The sequence below is a fragment of the Hippocampus zosterae genome, chromosome 12 (assembly GCF_025434085.1).
Source record: "Hippocampus zosterae strain Florida chromosome 12, ASM2543408v3, whole genome shotgun sequence".
NCBI lineage: Eukaryota > Metazoa > Chordata > Actinopteri > Syngnathiformes > Syngnathidae > Hippocampus > Hippocampus zosterae.
This window is the reverse complement of record NC_067462.1, coordinates 9,223,141-9,234,445: the sequence shown is the minus strand read 5'-3', so window position 1 is coordinate 9,234,445 and position 11,305 is coordinate 9,223,141.

Sequence of the window (11,305 nt, the reverse complement as noted above, 5' to 3'; positions counted from 1 at the left end):
TATTTATTGATAAGAATGATTAGTGTCTCCATTTAGGACGGCGGGTCAGGACATCATCCGCGCCTGTCAGAGATGGTGTGCCCCAGGGAGCCATGGTAGGGTGACTGAGATTGTCCCCAAAAATGCTGACTGATTTTTTTTTTGTCAGTCCCTTATTCATGTTCAATGCTCAATTGGAAATTTGCGCCTCATTCATTTTTGTTCGGTGGGGATACTTTAAGCTATTGATTTGTCTTTGGCTTTATTTAGACCTGAGCACGTGGTGTGACTTATTTTTTGCTTCCTTGTTTTTATGAGAACAAATAAATCATCAGCTCTGTGGTGTCTATTACAACAACTTCTTCAAATAATAGGTAAAATTCTATATCATCTTTATATTCTTTTTTTAAGTGCTACAAGACTTAAAAGGGGGACATTCAGTGCCTAAAGCCACTGAGCGACATGAAATTTGTCAAGCATGACTACAAAGCATAGGGCCACAAAAGTCCCAATAGCACGTGCCTGAAAAATCACAGAAACGCTGCAATTTTTGTTTGAATTGGCTATTTTCAGGTCATGTTGGTCAATTTCAGCTGCCTTTAGAAAATGTTGCGACCAATTGCTACCAAGTTGGAACCGGATGTACCAGCCCAATAGGCACAGGCAAATTGCAAATATATATATATATATATATATATAGGTATATATATATTTTTTCATTGTTATATGTGGCAAAATATACATCGCTGTAAAACACAAAACGTGAATAACTCTCATCCACTTGGTCAGAACTTGACAAAACATGAAGAGTTTGAAGTTGCTTGCTACTCGTGAAAATTTATATAGATACCATTTTCTTTGCATAGACATAGGCCCATTTCTCATTTGACTCATTCACTCCCAAAGACGTTTTTAAACGTCTTTTCAGACTTGGTCTAGAATTGGCCGGTACTGAATGAGTTTTTTATCAGAAGGGCTCCTTTACTTATGATCCTTATATAAGCCTGTTATTCCCGATTCCGTCATTACTTTTATCAATCTATGTCTTCCTTATGCCTGCGTCAAGTGTGTTGAGAGTTGTACAAGCAAAATGTGTAAACAAATGATGACAAAATAGTGAATTTGTCACACCCTCATTGGATGGCTTTTAAAGCTGCGTCAAAGCTTAAATAAGTCACTTGCAAGTAAACCAAATGACATTCTGTCTGTAAACAAGAAAACGTCGTGCTTCCCCAAGAGCTGAGCTTGTGCGGAAAGCCAAACACTGCAAGCTTTATTGGACGTAAACACAAATCCCGAGGTACTCAAACAAGTTCATTGAATGCAGATGCTGATGGACTCACTTGAAAAGGAATATAAACTGTGATGTACAGTGAGCATCCATTCAGGCTACCCTGAAGCTAAAAATTAAGATGAAAAATAAAAGGAAAACCAGGTGGTTCCCATTGGCGGTCTCACAGCGTCCAGCTTTGCAGCAGTCAGGATGTGACGACCCGGGAAGCATCTGGAGTTTAGGCCAGTGTGCGCCTCAAGCTTTCGAGAGCGGGGCGCTTGCTCTTAAACGCGGTTTCCACTAAGTCAATCAATCAAACTTTATTTATACAGCACACACACACACATTCACAAGAGTTTAGAACTGCTAGATCAAATGGCAAGACAAAGCTGTCAGGAAATACCAACATCAGTGAGGAAGCACGAGAGGCGGGGTAAGAACAGGAATAATTGTCTCGGTTTGGTTTGCTGGTGAGATAGGGCCAATCCCATCCCACCCTTAACTGGTGGCCAGTATGACCAACACATTCACACCTGTGGACAATTTTCATTGAAGCCGCACAAGTATTGGGTGACGATTCAAATATCACAAGCCAAGATTCAAAAGCTGACATTAGCGCCTTGAGCCAGACGTGCCGACCAGACGTCCAACGGTGCTGTTCCGAAATGTATCGGAGTGATTTTATAACTCGCGTCTCCAGAAGAAAAGTGTTGATAAGGGCTTAACTTCGAAAGCTCGTAGGTGTGACGCGGTCACAGATGTGTCTCAAAAGAGTGCTGCCAAACCAATCTTTAAGGATGGTAGGGATGAGCTTATTTTGCTAAATTGGGATTTAAATCATCCGCGTTCGATGCTGGATGCGTGGATTGGCAAATTGCATGCTACTGCTTTTTGGTGAATCACTTTTTCATCTGTAAGGTAAGCGCTGTCTTTTGTGATATTAAATCGTGGCACACAGCCATATACAAGTGAGATACACAAGCACAAAAAAAAAAAAAAGACTGATGAGTAAGCAGATGCCGTGTGCTGGTGCTGGTGCAGATCTGCTTCTCATTACGGAGGGATAGAAGAGATTTTGAGAGGAGCTAAAAGGCTGCCAGTTGACTTTATCTTCTTAGACTCCCCAATCCAACGCCCTAAGCCGTCTCTCCCTGGACCTGCGAGCCACACGGTCTCTCCTCCCACATGGTCCTTCGTCTGCTGGTAAATGTGATCACTCACATCAGGCAGCAAGTAGCAGGCACTCCATATATCAGGTCTTAAGTGGAAGGCTGGATAGGCATGATTTCCATCCATCAAAACCAAAGTGACATGCCTTCCGTGGAAGGTTTTTTTTTTTCTCCAGAGTAGGCTTTGCCTGGATCCTATCAGAGTCAGTCGACCTGAGTCAAGTGCCTGTCAGGGAAGGGGAACTGAGTGGGGGGCATTGACTTGTGAAACCGATGGGGATGGAGGAGGGTGCGGAATGGGGTTGCGGGGGGGGGGGGGGGTGTTGAAAAAAATGCCTCCAGTGAACATTCACAACACTAATGAGCAAAAGAGTGTGTGAAAAGCCCGCTTGCGGAAGAGGTTTCCTGTGTATTTTCACACTCAAGACGCACACAAAAGAAGGATGGAGACGAGGATGAAAAAGCCCTGAAAGACACATCCTGCAACAGTTGCTTGGGAGAAAAAAAAAAGGAAGGAGGCTGTGATTGTTATTATTTGTCTTTTCTTTCACACAGTTTAAACCTCGCGGAGAGGAGAGAGAGAGGTAGAGCGCTCCGACGCGGCTCTATTTGTAGACTTGTTCCGTCACAGCTGCTGATATCTATTTACCATTATTCCAACCAGCTGCTAACGTTTGCCATCACATCCTGAGCGTTTTCTCAGGCAACGGTGCGTCAACATTGGGATTTGGCGATAATAAAGTCGTTAATGTGAATGATATCCTTTCCCACCAAAGACAGGTTACAATTGTTATGATTGTGTTGCAGGTGGGGAGGAGGGGTGTTGGACAGCAAAACAAAGGTCACTGCGGGTTGTTTATATCTATCATCTTTGAGGAAATGCTGGAGAATATCAAGAAGATGACATCCACATATCGATACATTGCAGGTAGTGACATACAAATGAAAAGTTATTTTCTGTCACGACAAGCGCACGTGCGCCTGTCTACAAAAATAGAGCCGATGAACTAACTGGATGTGAAGAGCTGCCATTTGGGGGAGGACTGTGTTGAGATCTCAGACTGAATTCTTCAGTACCGTAATGATGGCGAGCGCACAGTGGGCACACTGTGACACAGCCGTACAAAAAAAAAAATAAAAAAGGAGGGCGGGCGGGGGCAATTCGGTTAACATAAAGTGGTTCTCCAGTCGTGTTTCAATGCAACCTTTTTCTTCCACCAATGAATATACTGTAACCAAGTCCAATTTCCTCACGTTGTAAATGAGTGCGATGATGGACGATACAGCATATTGCACCTCATTTCTCAGTCAGCCTGTGGTTTCTCTGTCATTTTCGCATCTCAGTCACACTTGATCTGGACTCGTGGGTCTTGTCTCGTAATAGCTGGCCTGCTGTTAACCCTGTGACATGTGGCGCAAAAACAGGCGGCCATTTATGAAGCACTCAAAACACATCTGGCTCTGTTCAACACCAGTGAATCGATTACTCAAATCGCACCTTGCCGGTAAGAGAACAAGCGTTTGCACTTTTATAGACTTTTCTTCATGAAAATGAAATAATTGGAATGATGCACTCTTGTGGTCAGGTTCCGGAGAGTGCTCAGGATTTTGATGAATCGTAAGTATTAATTTGCTGAATTAGGCTTATTCTCTGGTATAATGAATATACAGTACAGTTCATTCATACGTTTACAAGTTACCAGTGTGTGAATTTCATTAACTTTTGCCGACCAGCTTGATCTTGACACAACTGCCGAACTCGGACTCGCTTCGCTTTTTGTTTAACTTTTGTCAAGAAAGCAAATATGCTTCTATGCTCAAAAATGTCACTGCAACCTCTTGTAAGTGGTGTGGGAGGAACTCAATGTGGCCTTGTTGTTTGCTGTCTTAAAAAACTTGCATAAACCTCATAAAGCGCCATTTTTAAGTGGAACAAATTAGTGTGGAAAATACTGCAGTAGCACTGTGCTACTAGGCTAACAATGTTGGTCAGTACCACATTTTCTGTGTCTAATTCCAAAATTGATTTTATGTACCTTAGAAGAACACAAAAAACGAACCATATTGTGAATATTTAACACGACCATATTGTGAATATTTAACACAAAACGTTAGCTAGGCAGCGAACAGAGTGTTTTTTTTCAATCGGTTGTTTGCATGGTCACTTGGGAAAATGGAAATGGCGCAATTAGCTTTCGCATTCTCATGGGTAATACAGAATAACTCTTAGCAATTGTCTGCTAGCAGGCTAAGTGAGTGCCAACAACAGTTGACAAGAACATGCTGGCTAATTTAGAAAACTAGAAATGGTCAACCCGTCCATCCATTTTTGAAAATGAGAAGTTTAAAGCAAACGTTGAGCTAACGATAGTGTTTGTCAACACCAATCCTTCCCAAACACCCTTTATTAATAAAAAAATATTTTCGAATATTGTAACTGAACCCACTTTTATTTATACAAATAATTAATACAATTAATTAATTTGAAAACAATAATTAATAAAGGGCGGCCCGGTAGTCCAGTGGTTAGCACGTGGGCTTCACAGTGCAGAGGTCCCGGGTTTGATTCCAGCTCCGGCCTCCCTGTGTGGAGTTTGCATGTTCTCCCCGGGCCTGCGTGGGTTTTCTCCGGGTGCTCCGGTTTCCTCCCACATTCCAAAAACATGCGTGGCAGGCTGATTGAACACTCTAAATTGTCCCTGGGTGTGAGTGTGAATGTGAGCGCGGATGGTTGTTCGTCTGTGTGTGCATCTGTGTGCCCTGTGATTGGCTGGCAACCGATTCAGGGTGTCCCCCGCCTACTGCCCGGAGACAGCTGGGATAGGCTCCAGCACCCCTCGCGACCCTCGTGAGGACCAAGTGGTATGGAAAATGAATGAATGAATAATTAATAAACAATTTAAAAAAGAAAATAAATGAAAGGCACCCGAAAAATGTGGAGAGTGGGAAAGACCAAATTTGCAGCCTTGCAAAGTGGACAAAATTACTCTGTGTGAGTGTGTTGGTGTGTGTATATATTTTTGTGTTTTTTATATATATATATCCAGTGTATGCTTTGAAACAAGGGTGATGTTTAGGCTCTGTGCACCATTATATTGCTACGCTGTGAATGAGTGTATTGTATATTTGGGTTTCCAGAAAAGGAGGACTAGCCTTTCTGGAAACTAGTGCCCACTTCCTGCTATTGAGGTGTCTGAAAATGGTTTTGCCTGGCTTGCATGGTGGGAGAACTGGATGTACAATGGCACAGCGAGATTGAAAATAGATCAGAGACCATCGACTAGTCCCTGACATGTAAACAGTCTACACTTCAAAACCCGGCAATTCTACGGCAACACTATGGCTTCAAGTCCTTGACAATGGTCTGTGTAAAGCCCTCTATTGCTGTATCTTCAACATGGCAGCCAGCTATAACAGCATATACTGTAATTAAAAAGCCATTTATTGTCTACATGTGATCTTTGCAACTTGCCAACACGTCATGATGTAAGCAGCAGTCGAAAACAAAACGTGCCCATGGCAGCCCGTGTCTCATTTGTTCCATAGGGAAAGAGTTGAAGCAATGTGCACATCCACATGTGATTAGTTATAGAACGCAACAGGCTGCTGGCAAAAACACTTGGCCTGGCCGCAAACAGGGAGGTGAACACTCGGAAGCAGATGGTGTGTGCAAAGATGATTTGTTCAAAGCAAGTACTGACATGAAATTGACTCGTTCAAGCTTTCAACTCGAAACCTTCAAAATGAATTACAGACCATTCTTGACAGCAGGAGAAGAACCAAGAGAGTCTTGTTCACCATATCCTTCAACTTTACTTCCTATTCAAGACCAAACTTTGTTCTTCTCGGCCATTAAAGCGTTCCTCAAGGCAGTCAAAGGGAAGACAAGGCAGATATTATTGTGGGAGCTACTGTGGAATAAGAGAAGAAAAACACATCTGAGGTAGTTTATTGATGACAGACGAAGTTGCAAAATCATTCACCATCACTTTCCATTCTCGGCTATTGAAACAAATGTATAGAATTGTAGTTTTGGCCGTTTGTCCACAAACCTCAAAAATTCCACCCAAATTGACAGCAGAGCACAAGATGACCTCAAAGTCAACCTAGCTGAGTAGTAAAATGAAAAGACACGCCTACTGGTTTCACAGCAATCCTTTGCCACACCATGTATAATATTTTCTACACAATTAACAGGGTTTTTTTTTTACACTTTATAGCATAGCATGCCAGCATTAATTATCTGTACTACTTATTAAGTTTATGATTTAGAAGTTTATTTATTGAATTGCCCAGACACTGCTTAATGCATGACCCTGGAAAAGAACATTTCCTATTTTTGGCGGGTTGGGTAAAGGGTGGATGACTTTAAATTATGAAATAAATCAGATTTACTAGCATTCAAGAAGGGATTATATCAGCCAATTGTATTTCATTGTATCCAAGGAAGAAACCACTTCTGATTTGAGTCTTGAGCCAAGTTTACCGCATACTTATATGACTTTTCCAGGCTTCTGAATTGCTACGCATGACCTCACGTCCAATGCTTTTATTTTCAAGTACACAGAAAAGTTGAGGAGATTTCAGAATGCACTTGAACCATGATGAACTTCATTTGACCTTATGCAACCTTTTTGAATATGTCTCTCTATGTTCAATGTTTCAGTACTTGGCAACAAAAAAAAAAAGTCCGTTTCCCTCTACTAACATCCTGTTTGAAGCCTCAGATTGGGAAGGTAGCCACTGTTGATCAATTGTTATGTCATCTTGGGCTCAAGTGAAAATGAGAACAGCATTAAGAGGACTGTTCAAATAGCAATTCTAATTGAGAAGAAGTACCAACAAAAAGTACCAAAACAGTGAACAGCTGCCCAGGAGCATGAAGCTGGGACGCTCAAATTTAATTCACCTGTAAAAGTTATAGCACACGCTAGGTTCCTCCTGAAATGAAACTGAAGCTATATTGACATTGATACCTATATATAGAAATAATGAGAGACATTTTAGAGCTAGTAGATACAGATTAGATAGATTGACAAATAGAATGACACATATGGACACTGGTTTGTGTACTAGAAATACACATTAATGTTGTCAATACACCACAGCAAGAATTGTCAAATCCTGTCGTGGGAATAATGGATCAGCAATTGAGTGCAACAAGTGAGTGAGTCCGGTAACACGCCACAAAATAATATGTAAGCTTTATAGTGTGAATAAATTCCATGATAAATGGCACACAACACACACATATGTCTATACTTCCCATTTTCATCCGTGTGTGTGTGTGTGTGTGTGTGTGTGTGTGTGTGTGTGTGTGTGTGTGTGTGTGTGCGTGCGCGTGTGTTTTCCTGGACGCATATACAAACCACATGAAGCCCAAGGCGAGCTCTGCATCTCTTTTGCATGACTGCTGCCGTTTCATGTGAATTAAGTTGCAGGGCGCACACAAAGGAAAAAAGGCGAGCGCATCAAAGGCAAAACACGAGCTGGCACACATCTGGAAGTCAAATCCCTCGCATGTACCATCTATCCTGCAGCAATTGTGCGTCTGCTTCATATTAGCGTGCTACCTTTGTGCAAGCGCGCCAAGACTTAGCCCTCTGCGTCAGGGAGGGCATGATGGGGAAGCCGTCGATGCACTGTTCAAGATGTACAACAAATATGACGATATGTTTTAACAACACACACTCCGGCATTGCATAGTCATAGTGGATGGCGAGGTATGTGTTTTCCTCTGAGCTATGCTTTCACCACTTTTGTTGGTGTCCTCACTGGTATGATTCACACTTATTGCGTCACAGTGTCCGCATGAATGGCGCGGGGGAGACTCATCTAAAGGGGATCTGTTGCATGCCACCACAGTTGTTGATTGCAGGATGTCATGCGGAAAAGGGGCTCGAGAAAAGGCATGCAGGTTTGCCTCGGCACTTGAGGCTGAGTTTCTGAGAAGAGATGAAATGTTTGATGTAGGGACATCTTGTGGACGTTTGGAAACATGCATTTATGTTGATTTATTCTTTGCGAGCTGTATCAACTACAATCTACAATTTTCTTTCTATAGCCATCCGTTTTCTATTGCGCTCGTCCTCAACTGAGTAACATGAGTCTACACTTTCGCCCCCCCAGGGCCCACAAAAAAAAAAGAAACTTCACACTCCCATTCATCACTATGGACAATTTAGAATTTTTAATGAACTTGATATGCATGCTTTGGGAATGCGGGAAGAAGGATGGAGAAACCAAATGCGAGTACATAGACAGATGGCACGGTGGTAAACTGGTTGGCACATCCAGCTCACAGTGCAGAGGTACAGGGTTTGATTCTAGCTCCGGCCTTCCAGTGTGGAGTTTGTATGTCCCTGGGTTTTCTCCGGGTGCTCCTGTTTCCTCCCACATTCCAAAAACATTCATGGCAGATTAATGGAACCCTCGAAATTGTCCCTCGGTGTGATTGTGAGACCGACTGGTTTGTCAATGTGTGCCCTGTGATTGGCTGGCAACCAGTTCAAGGTGTAACTTACCTACTGCCCAAAGACAGCTAGCACTCCCCACGACCCCCGTGAGGATAAGCAGATTAGAAAATGTATGGTTGGATGGAAGTACGGCGGGCAATGGGAAAACCCCACACAGAAAGGCCTGACTTGAGATATGAATCCAGAGTCTCTCAACTCTGAGGTAGGCAATTTGCGCAGGGGTGGGCTAGGCCACGTGTTTCCCAGCCTTTGTTGAGCCAACGCACATCTTGTCAAAATCAGAAAAACCTCACAGCGCACCACCCAAATAAATGTCACTGAAATGATGAATGATCAAGTCATCTCATTGTACTCTCTAATTTACTTAACTCAGGGTGAAGTCTGCAAAAGTGCAATATGTGTCCATAAAAATACAACAGATGACCCCTAAATGTTTGGCTACTACTATTGACCATTAGAAATCTATTCTATTAAAAACTATAGTTGGTTACAACAGGAGGCATTGGGCTCAGGAAAATAAACACATTTCAACTATATTTACCAGAAAAATTTAATTTGGCCTCAAAAAGTTCCATTTTTGAAGACCCTTTAGATCAGAAAATATTTACACTTGGAAATGTTGATGCGATGTCTTGCCGTGAAACTGCAACATCTCATCACATTCGATGTCAATGACAGGTGAATCAATTCAGCAGACGTATCCATGTGCTATGCATTGTGCTATATATTTGATATACTGTATATGGCAAACTTACTGTTAGTTTGATGTTATGAAATTCCTTACCAATGCAATTTACAACCACAATCATCCAAAATATTGTTCAGTTAGGTATTGTATAGCTAAGTAGCTAGGTATAAATACAGCTAAATAGGACCTCATGATATTGCGCAACGGTGATTTGTTTACCGTAAACTGAAGATTGCAAATGTAAAAGTACGGTAACTATTTTTGTTGGTATGATTTTTGTTGTTGTTGTTGTTGTTTTGCTTCTTCTTCGTTTTAGTTTTTACTCTGGTTTACGATTTTGAGACCGTGTGTCTTTCGTGACACTGAGCAAACATGATGTTGGTTGTGGTGATGGTGGGCTTTTTTTACAACACGCGTCCCCACGTTGATGCGTTGGTGTGCCATTAGGGCTCATGTGTTTTGGCTTTTGTGTATAGGGTGACTAAACATACGTATTTTTAAAGCATGCAAACAGCAACAAAATGTCACTGTAAAGAGTGCATGTAAACAAAGCATTACAATTTAACTGTGATCTTTAAGACGGACGGTGCTGTTTTTGCTATTGGAGACACTGCTAAACAGCCATGTGAGTCAAGGAAACATTCAAGTGCACCCACGCAACCGGATGACAGTCAGTCAGTATCCGAGATAGATCAAAGTTTGCCTTTCCAAAAAAAAAATTGTTTGCGAGGCGATGGTGTGATTGTGGCAAAGTTCACAAATGCAACTCATCTTAACTCATTTTGAATGTAATTATTTTTAGTTCGGGTTGGCACGGTCGTAAACCGGTGAGCACGTCCGCCTCACAGTGCAGAGGTGCAGGGTTCGATTCCTGCCTTCCTGTGTGGTGTTTGCATGTTCTGCCCATGCCTGCGTGGGCGTATGGTTAGCTCATTAAAAAAAAAATTGTGTTAAAATTGTCAAGATCTCAAAATGTGCCTACATCATGACAAATGACACATTTGTGCTTCCGCCATGCCAAGACTTTTGTGCACATCTTGCGCAACAGCGATTGAAAGGATCCACTTTGATTGGCCATGATTGAAGTCGGCAGTTCCGTCCGCATTCGCCAGTATGCAAAATTACCAACATCGGATCCAACCCGCCTCAAAGTTTCGTTGCGCGCCATGAAGGATTTTTTTATTTTTATTTCTGTGCTCTTGCCAAAGTCATGACACATTTGATGCCCGCAGCGGCTCCTCTTGTTGTCTGCTGTCTGTTTAAGAGGGAGAAAATTTCATCTGTGCTGTATGTGATTTGACAATTTGACATTTGACAAAGTTGTACTCGATACTTGATCTAGAAACATCGCTTTGGCGCCACCTGCTGGCATTTTGGTGTCAGGCCGCTTTGTTTAAGTGTGGGCAAGTACTTCACTTTTTTTTAATCCAAATTTATTTTCTCTTTTTTCTTTCATTGATGATCTGGACTGATGTCTTATTCTACACATCCATGTACACTCACAAGTGGCCCTTCACTGCCGTACCTTAACAGGAAATGTGATCGGGATACATTTCCATCCACTTCCTCTCGTGCTTTTCTTTCCACGTGCACTTCATCAAGCTTTACATGTTTGTCAGCATCGTGAGAGTCGCACTGCCAAAAATCTCTTGCGGGCCTCAAAGTGATGAAACGATTTGCACTGAACCGTGAAGGCGAGCCAAACTCGGAGAAGCACTCA